Here is a 10,492-nt window from a genome sequence, read left to right as displayed (position 1 = left end):
TACAAATTTAATTGCTTAAACATGCTCAAAAAACGGGGAGTATAGTAATGTGCTTGAGAAGTGAGGGCACAATTTACCCTATGTGCAATTTACACTGCTGTCTCTCAGTCACATATTGATATTCATGTGTTGTTGTTTTTTTTTTTTTTTTCGGTAACATGTTTCATGTGGACCCCAAAGACTAGCTGACTGCCATGGCATCAGCTAATGGGGATCTTTCCAAATAGAAAAATAACTAAACAACAGCCAGCTGAGTTCTATAGTCTCTCTCTCTCTCTCTCTGGAGGAGGTTGCACCTGAATTTCCTAGCTGCACTGAGACACAGAGTGTTTGAGTTGGAGACAAACACTCTGCTCCAAACGTTTTGCATTATATAGTGTATATACGTATACCAATTTCCACTGTTTTGGTCCACTAGAACAGGGATTTATGAGAGTCTCCCTCGACTTTCCAGGCAACAATTTACCCTACGATATATCACCGTGCACTGGAGACCAAACTTTGTTTGTTGTGGAATTAGCTCGTCCTGTCTATGACTGACAGGACCCACGGTTCGGAGGATAAGCTTGCTCCGTGGCTTCCCCCGTCCGTACGGGTTCTACCACGCAGTCTACACCAGGGTGTGTGAACGGCTTTAGCCGCAATACACCCCAGGGAGCTCTGTCTCTCACGAGGCGAAGCAAAAGAACACAGCACCAAAGACGCGGAAGCCGCCCCAGCGACAATACGCCTGTATACTATACACTAGTGTATAGTGTGCTGTGTTAAATGATAAGCCTATAGCGGGGCTGATGTTTCGCTGCGCCAAACGCAGGTCCACTCCGGCCCACGGAATATGCATCACGGATGCGTTAACTGACACCAAGCCAGTGATACAAACGTATAGTGCGATTATTCCACTGCTTTACAGGATTACAGAGCCAATGATCCTATAGCGGGGCTGATGTTTCGCTGCGCCAACCGCAGGTCCACTCCAGCCCACGGAATATGCATCACGGATGCGTTAACTGACACCAAGCCAGTGATACAAACGTATAGTGCGATTATTCCGCTGCTTTACAGGATTACAGAGCCAATGGTCCTGTCTGTGTCCCTGCCCACAGGTCGACAGACAGGCTACACCACAGGACGCGTAAACTAACACTATGTCAGCAATACGCCTGTAACGGTGTTTTGGCTGGTGTTACCCTGTTTTTGTTTGCTATACCTACAAACGAGCTGTGTGACAGCAATCCAGAGAGGAGCGATCCACGCCAGCTCTCTAACCTGCCTCCAGCAGTGGATTAATCCGGCTGCCAGAACTCGTGAGTAGTTGCTTTTCAAAAAGTCTAAAAAATGCAGTTATTGTTGATAACTTGCTCTGCACTTCCGTTGAGGAGACCACGTCTTGGACTGCTCGGTGGAGATCAAAAAAGCAGTGTAATCACGCACCACCTGGGCCTTATATACCCGTGCGTGCCAGTGCACTGGTGTGTCTTAAAGAGGTATCCACGTCACAAGTGAGGTGGGGACATTCCCCATACATATGAAATATGTTGGGTGGAGAGATAGTCTCTGATACGATAGAGAACATGCAAACTCCACACAGAAAGGCCCTTTCGCCAACCCCGCCTCGGGTATGGGCACTGATGACGCAGATTTTCTTTTAAAACATTTGAAATGGGACAGTCTGCATAATGGGTACATTTTCTAAGTACATTTTGATACCTTTTTACTTTTCATTATCATTGGTCAGATGACCAATGATATCCAATGAAATCAACAGGAACTGGAGCACACACAGCCCAGGAAAAGTGTGGATAAAATCTGGATTAAGTGTAATGTCGGCGTATGTTTGTGTCTTCCAGGTGAATCATGTGACCTTGGTGTCATGTCGTATGTTTGTGTCTTCCAGGTGAATCATGTGACCTTGGTGTCATGTCGTATGTTTGTGTCTTCCAGGTGGATCATGTGACCTTGGTGTCATGTCGTATGTTTGTGTCTTACAGGTGAATCATGTGACCTTGGTGTCATGTCGTATGTTTGTGTCTTCCAGGTGAATCATGTGACCTTGGTGTCATGTCGTATGTTTGTGTCTTCCAGGTGAATCATGTGACCTTGGTGTCATGTCGTATGTTTGTGTCTTCCAGGTGGATCATGTGACCTTGGTGTCATGTCGTATGTTTGTGTCTTCCAGGTGAATCATGTGACCTTGGTGTCATGTCGTATGTTTGTGTCTTCCAGGTGGATCATGTGACCTTGGTGTCATGTCGTATGTTTGTGTCTTCCAGGTGGATCATGTGACCTTGGTGTCATGTCGTATGTTTGTGTCTTCCAGGTGAATCATGTGACCTTGGTGTCATAAAGTGTAATCGGCGTATGTTTGTGTCTTCCAGGTGAATCATGTGACCTTGGTGTCATGCGGTGACCTTGGCTGCAGTCATCAGGAGATGGCTGGTATAATAGAGCGTCTACTCGGCTGAGCTGAAACTAATAACGGTGACAACGAACGCTCTCCCTGAGATTACGAGGCGTACGGTGCTACAACCTACACGGCTCTATTAATACCGGCTGTCTTCAACCTGAGCGACGGAAGGCCCCCCACGGTACGTACCTGGATTACATGTGGCTGGAGTAGAAACTAGGGCTGTGTCACCATTACATGTTAAGGCCCCCCACGGTACGTACCTGGATTACATGTGGCTGGAGTAGAAACTAGGGCTGTGTCACCATTACAACATGTTAAGGCCCCCCACGGTACGTACCTGGATTACATGTGGCTGTAGTAGAAACTAGGGCTGTGTCACCATTACAACATGTTAAGGCCCCCCACGGTACGTACCTGGATTACATGTGGCTGTAGTAGAAACTAGGGCTGTGTCACCATTACAACATGTTAAGGCCCCCCACGGTACGTACCTGGATTACATGTGGCTGGAGTAGAAACTAGGGCTGTGTCACCATTACAAAGTTGACCATCCGTTGTCATACAAATGATTGCAATTAACAATTATGATTGATGTTGAACATATTTGACTGAGGGACTGCCATCGGATTTATTTTGAATTTTTAGCAGGGAATCATAGCTTCAAATTGACATATTGGTTGTTCAGTTTGACCCACCGGTTTTGCAGATGTGGCTTATAGAGTAATGTCTTGCAGAAAACGGCGCGTTTTGAGAAAACAGACTTGACAGGTTCACTTCTGTGGACTCTTAACATTACGCTTAAGCATTTATTTCATATTTACATGTCGATTTCAGCTCTGACACTTATTTCAGACATGCTCTAGTATGTGAGGAGTCAGCCTGTGCTATTAACTAATTTTGCGGGGGACAAACAGCCTGTGCTATTAACTAATTTTGCGGGGGACAAACAGCCTGTGATATTAACTCATTTTGCGGGGGACAAACAGCCTGTGCTATTAACTCATTTTGCGGGGGACAAACAGCCTGTGCTATTAACTCATTTTGCGGGGGACAAACAGCCTGTGCTATTAACTCATTTTGCGGGGGACAAACAGCCTGTGCTATTAACTCATTTTGCGGGGGACAAACAGCCTGTGCTATTAACTCATTTTGCGGGGGACAAACAGCCTGTGCTATTAACTCATTTTGCGGGGGACAAACAGCCTGTGCTATTAACTCATTTTGCGGGGGACAAACAGCCTGTGCTATTAACTCATTTTGCGGGGGACAAACAGCCTGTGCTATTAACTCATTTTGCGGGGGACAAACAGCCTGTGCTATTAACTCATTTTGCGGGGGACAAAAAGTTCTACTCGGGTGAAAAGCTGGAATGTGAACGACGGCAGGCTCAGTGAAATCTGGTCACGTATGAATACAAACTTTACATTTCTTCATGGCTTTTAGGCTTCATAAAAAAAATGTTGCACAACAAGGCAGATGATCTTATAATTTTTATCCCACGATTTTGTAACCCATTTTTCACTCCTGTGTCATTTCTGTCAATTATCTAATGTGATCCTGGGCTCTACACACCCTCCACCAACCTAGTCCCCATATATGGGGGACAAGGGGAGACCAACCTAGTCCCCATATATGGGGGACAAGGGGAGACCAACCTAGTCCCCATATATGGGGGACAAGGGGAGACCAACCTAGTCCCCATATATGGGGGACAAGGGGAGACCAACCTAGTCCCCATATATGGGGGACAAGGGGAGACCAACCTAGTCCCCATATATGGGGGACAAGGGGAGAGCAACCTAGTCCCCATATATGGGGGACAAGGGGAGACCAACCTAGTCCCCATATATGGGGGACAAGGGGAGACCAACCTAGTCCCCATATATGGGGGACAAGGGGAGAGCAACGGACTTGAACTCATGCTTCCTTCATGCCTGAGTGTCCAAGTTGCTCCTTTACACCTGACAGGGGGGAGTTTCCCTGGTTGGACGTAGCGCGTGGAAGGAACACGTTATTCCAACCAGTTCCTTTCCCCTCCATCAGGGGGGGCTGGCCAGGGGGAGGCAGTTTAGAGACCAGGATTACTGCATGTTTTTGTGACACAAGGGCAGATGTGACTAATTATAGCCCTAGAATGTCTGTTCCATACATTACAGTGTTTCACATACCAGAGCCATAGATCAATAATGTCTGTTCCATACATTGCAGTGTTTCACATACCAGAGCCATAGATCAATAATGTCTGTTCCATACATTACAGTGTTTCACATACCAGAGCCATAGATCAATAATGTCTGTTCCATACATTACAGTGTTTCACATACCAGAGCCATAGATCAATGCCGTAGACTTGCGTTTGCAGCGGCAGCATGGCGGCATAAATGTGGTCGGCGCTCCGTGTGTACTCTCTCAATAAATGGATATAGATATGAAAGTTGAGGACCATATCTGACTCAATAAATGGATATAGATATGAAAGTTGAGGACCATATCTGACTCAATAAATGGATATAGATATGAAAGTTGAGGACCATATCTGACTCAATAAATGGATATAGATATGAAAGTTGAGGACCATATCTGACTCAATAAATGGATATGGATATGAAAGTTGAGGACCATATCTGACTCAATAAATGGATATAGATATGAAAGTTGAGGACCATATCTGACTCAATAAATGGATATAGATATGAAAGTTGAGGACCACATCTGACTCCCAAGTCTTTGAAATAAAGACTAAAGGGAGTCCGATATGGTCCTCAACTTTCATATCCATGTGAAGTCATTATCACAAAATGTTTTAGTCTGGTTGGAATAACGTGTTCCTTCCACGCGCTATGTCCAACCAGGGAAACTCCCCCCCTGTCAGGTGTAAAGGAGACACTTGGACACTCAGGCATGAAGGAAGCATGAGTTCAAGTCCGTTGCTCTCCCCTTGTCCCCCATATATGGGGACTAGGTTGGTCTCCCCTTGTCCCCCATATATGGGGACTAGGTTGGTCTCCCCTTGTCCCCCATATATGGGGACTAGGTTGGTCTCCCCTTGTCCCCCATATATGGGGACTAGGTTGGTGGAGGGTGTGTAGAGCCCAGGATCACATTAGATGATTGACACAGGGGTGAAAAATGGGTTACAAAAATCGTGGGATAAAAAAAATATTATTATAAAATGTTTTAGTCAAATATCTCCACTTTTTCACAAGCTGCACCCGGACGGCAAAGGCACTCGGAATGACATCTGGACTTAATTTATCAAAACGTTCCTTTGACCGTCATAAACGTCATCAGGGAAACGCACGTTTATAATAATAATAATAAAACTTTATTTGTATAGCACCTTTCATGACATGAAATGCAGCTCAAAGTGCTTTACAGAACAATGGAGAATAAAAGAAAAGCAAGGCAACGACATTAAAAAACAAGCAGTAATGCAATACAGTGAGGACATGAATAACAAAAAGTAAAAGATCAATTAAAAGCAATGTTGTAGAAGTGGGTCTTGAGCTGAGCTTTACAAATGTCTACAGAGGCTGCCTGTCGAAGGTACAGTGGGAGTTTGTTAAACTACAGAGGCTGCCTGTCGAAGGTACAGTGGGAGTTTGTTAAACTACAGAGGCTGCCTGACGAAGGTATACAGTGGGAGTTTGTTAAACTACAGAGGCTGCCTGTCGAAGGTACAGTGGGAGTTTGTTAAACTACAGAGGCTGCCTGTCGAAGGTACAGTGGGAGTTTGTTAAACTACAGAGGCTGCCTGACGAAGGTACAGTGGGAGTTTGTTAAACTACAGAGGCTGCCTGACGAAGGTACAGTGGGAGCTTGTTAAACTACAGAGGCTGCCTGACGAAGGTACAGTGGGAGTTTGTTAAACTACAGAGGCTGCCTGACGAAGGTACAGTGGGAGTTTGTTAAACTACAGAGGCTGCCTGTCGAAGGTATACAGTGGGAGTTTGTTAAACTACAGAGGCTGCCTGACGAAGGTACAGTGGGAGCTTGTTCCATGCCGACGGCCCGTGGAAGCAAAACGCTGCTTCCCCGTATTGTTTGGGGCACAATTGGCAGGTGGTGTGATTTAATTACCCAGCACCTACGCCAGACTTATGACACATTGAAGCTGTGCCACAGCGCAACATGTAAACACAACCTAACGAGACGAGACAAAACTCTAAATGATTATGGAGATATCAGATGCTTTCTGTCCCGCTGCTTCCGGGTTCATGGTTTCTGCCTGAGAGAGCCCCGATGCAGGCAGGAGGAGGAGGGAACTGGTGAACTCAGTGCTGCCACCATGTGGCGGAGTGGGGTTAGTACTTTGTCAGGGTTCCTTGTTGTCTCATTCTGAACGGGTCGAGGACATTTGGCACGGTGAAATAAGGCTGACAAAAAGGCTGACTTATTTGTGTTTTGTTCACAGAACACACCTGACAAAAGAGCAATGAGATGAACCCATTTAGGCCTAGCCTGACCTAAGCACAGACATTTCTGGCCTAGATGGGAGGGTCGCGCCTCAGAAAAGCGCGCACCCTGATTGGATCTCATCGATCTGTCCGTCACCCCCGGCCCCTCCTCTCCCCCCTAGTGCAGCGCTACGTCACATCATTTAGAGCGACTCCCACTTTTAGACTGGTTCAGCCCACGGCTTTTTCCAGGCTTTCATCTTTCGTGCAGACGAAATGAAAGCCTGGGTATCGAGGCTAATTTAGGCCTGACGTCGAAATTAAAAAAAAAAAAGTCTTCTGAAAGAATATTATATTAAAAGATTTGTGCCTCATTTTAAAAAATATTTCTACTCAGCCCTCCTGTGAGACTGAGTAGAAATAAATTGCGCCATTCTTTTCATGATTATTAGTGAGGACATATTATATGAAGATAGGTTGAAAAGTGGTGAAGTGGTCCTTTAACCCCTGTAGCACTCCACTATCTTTTTATACCTTCACCTTTACTGTATTATATACTGTATATTACTGTATTATATACTGTATATTACTGTATTATATACCAGGGGTTCTCAACCCGTGGGTCACAATATGTCTTATTTCTTAACTGCAAATGAACAGAATGTTGTTTAGATAAATTAGATAAATATAGATATATATATATAGATGGATATATGATAGATTTAGATAAATTAGATGGCATGTGCCATGTTGATTAGACAGATTCTCTTTGTTTACGTCTGATATCCTATAGAGTTTCTTTGAGGCACTGCATTGTTCTCTCTGCATGCTTTGTGACGTCGTGTCAGAGTGAATGAAACACTGCACTGTCCAACATGGACACAGCCCAAGTCTACTCACTTGCAGTTCTCCAGAACTGAATCATTCACCACGTTGAGGCTCAGGTCCAACTCTCTTAGGGAGGGATTAGAGCTTACAGCTGAGGCCAGAGCTTCACAGCATGTCTCTGACAGGCCGCAGTGAGCCAGTCTGAAACACAAGATGGAAATATACATAAGTAAATTAATGAATAAATAACACATTTACAATATGCATTATTCCTGGATTTAGAACCTGCTTACAGCCATCTGTTAAAGGACTCTTTTTGTTTTTTTGTGGCTTTCGCCTTTTATTTTATATATTTTATGTAGGGACAGGATTACCAGCCAGGGTGCCTGGAATCGGCTATTTTCACAATGTTTGCCTCTTTCTTCCGTAATTAATAATAATTATTATAATATTATTAAGAAGCTTGATAACTGTGGCGTAGCTACAACGGGTCGCAAGTCAAAAATAGCCGATCTACAAACTCCTCAACGCGTTGTGATAAACTCCGTTATGTGATGAAGTAGCCGATACATTCGCCTTAACCCTCTAAGACCTGCATTAATTTCTACTTTAACTACTACTTTGTACTACTAGGACTAAGACTGAAAAATATGTTTAAATAAATAAAGTTTGATGAAAAATGTATAATAATTATATAATAATTATATAATAATATAATAAATTAATAATTTACATTTGGGGGATATCTTTCACAATAATGAATAAAACATGTTCTAGAGATTCTAATGATCACAAAAAAACATATATTACAATTATTTTACCTACTTTTATTAGGGTTAAAGGTCAAAAGTCATAGGTTAAAAAAATGTTCAGACATTTTTAATTTGTGTGAATTTCAGCCTCTGTGGGGGGTATTTATATGCAAATATCATGACCAATGGCATTGAAATGGCATTGCAATGAACATCACTGATGACGTTTAGGTGAAAAAACAGAAAAGAATAATAATGATTAAGTAATTAATTAAAATATAACTATGCTATAAAGCAACGCTGGGTCTTAGAGGGTTAAAGGGATATTACACTTTGAAAAATGTCTACTCAGGCACATATAGGCTTGGGTTACCATGATATCAATATTAATACATTCTCACCACAGCATTCATATTATATTCACATAATACAGTACATAATAAAACAGAAGTGATCATAACAAAAGTGGTAAATGTATCTTACTTTAGAACTTCCAGTCTACAGTGTGGGCTCTTCAGTGAAGCACAGAGCAGCTCCACTAGTCCTGAATCCTGCAGGTCGTTTTCACTGAGGTCCAGTTCTCTCAAATGGGAAGGATTAGAGCTGAGAGCTGAAGACACAGCTTCAACACCTGTCTTACTGAGATCACAGCCAACAAGTCTGTAAATGCAGATTAAATAAGAGATTATAAAAACAAATGATACCTAGTTCACTGTCATGGAAGTTAACTACCTGCTGACTGTAATAGCCCCATATGGAAATCTGAAAATACATGCAACACATTTAAAATATGCATTGTAATTGTATAGAAGCACTTGGAATTGTAGCCATTACATTAATGGGAAAATATTACCAAACTACAAGCTCACAACGCCTCACTGTGAGCTTGCAGATCGGCTATATTCACGATGTTTGCCTCATTCCTCTGTAATATTATTTATTATAATATTATTAAGAAGCTTGATAACTGTGGCGTAGCTACAACGGAACACAAGTCGAAAATAGTAGATCTGCAAACTCCTCAGCGCGTTGTGAGATGTTAAAGTAGCCGATACATTTGCCTTTAAAGGGTAACAGTGAGCTACATACATCCTTTATTTCGGCGATAAGTCCATTGAACTCCGTTCTCACTCTCACACAGACACACACTGAAAGAAAAAAAAGAACGCCACTTTAATGCATGGCCAGCGCAGCAGCACGCGCCGTCAGTGAACCGTCAGTGAAACACTGACGGCGCGTGCTGCTGCGCTGGCCATGCATTAAAGTGGCGTTCTTTTTTTTCTTTCAGTGTGTCTGTGTGAGAGTGAGAACGGAGTTCTTTTCTTTGTCGGGCTTTATCGGGCTTCGGGCCTAACATTATAATAATAATAATAATAACATTATGGTATTTTTTAGGGCCGGGCCGGGCTTCGGGCTGACCAAGTTAGGGCCGGGCCGGGCTTCAAATTTCGGGCCCGATGAGAACTCTACATTTACCACATTTATTTTGATCACTTCTGTTTTATTATGTAGGCCTACTGTATTAGTGAATATAATATGAATGCTGACCCCAAGTATCGTCCCCGTTCGGTGTCCAAAAGAACAAACATAGCCTACAAAGTTTACAAACCATCCACGCACCGCTCATGGCGTGTCTCGACAGCTTAGAGATCTGTTATTTTAAATCGGGCAATTATAACGAGGAGCGCCGCTGCCGCACTGAGGGACGGCGGTTATAATACTAATCATTTTGTAAATCAAATAGCCTGTAGCCTGCAGTGGACTGTAACATTATAATACTAATCATTTTGTAAATCAAATAGCCTGTAGCCTGCAGTGGACTGTAACATTATAATACTAATCATTTTGTAAATCAAATAGCCTGTAGCCTGCAGTGGACTGTAACATTGCGTGGTCAGATCATACACTACAGAATTATATGGATCGGTTGGTGACTATATGACGTTGATTAGGCCTAATGATTAGGTTATTCATCGCAGCCAGCTGGGTTTAACGAGATGGCTCAGTGCCTCAGTGCAACTGTTTTTGTCATGTTGCAGTCTATCGTGTGATAATCCGATTGATTTATAAAACATTTAGCTGAAGCTCATTTGGTGCGCCGCAAAACA

This window comes from Protomyctophum parallelum (genome assembly GCF_964188405.1).
Source record: "Protomyctophum parallelum genome assembly, chromosome: 1".
Classification (NCBI taxonomy): domain Eukaryota; kingdom Metazoa; phylum Chordata; class Actinopteri; order Myctophiformes; family Myctophidae; genus Protomyctophum; species Protomyctophum parallelum.
The sequence above is the reverse complement of the archived record's forward strand: the minus strand, read 5'-3'. Positions refer to the sequence as shown.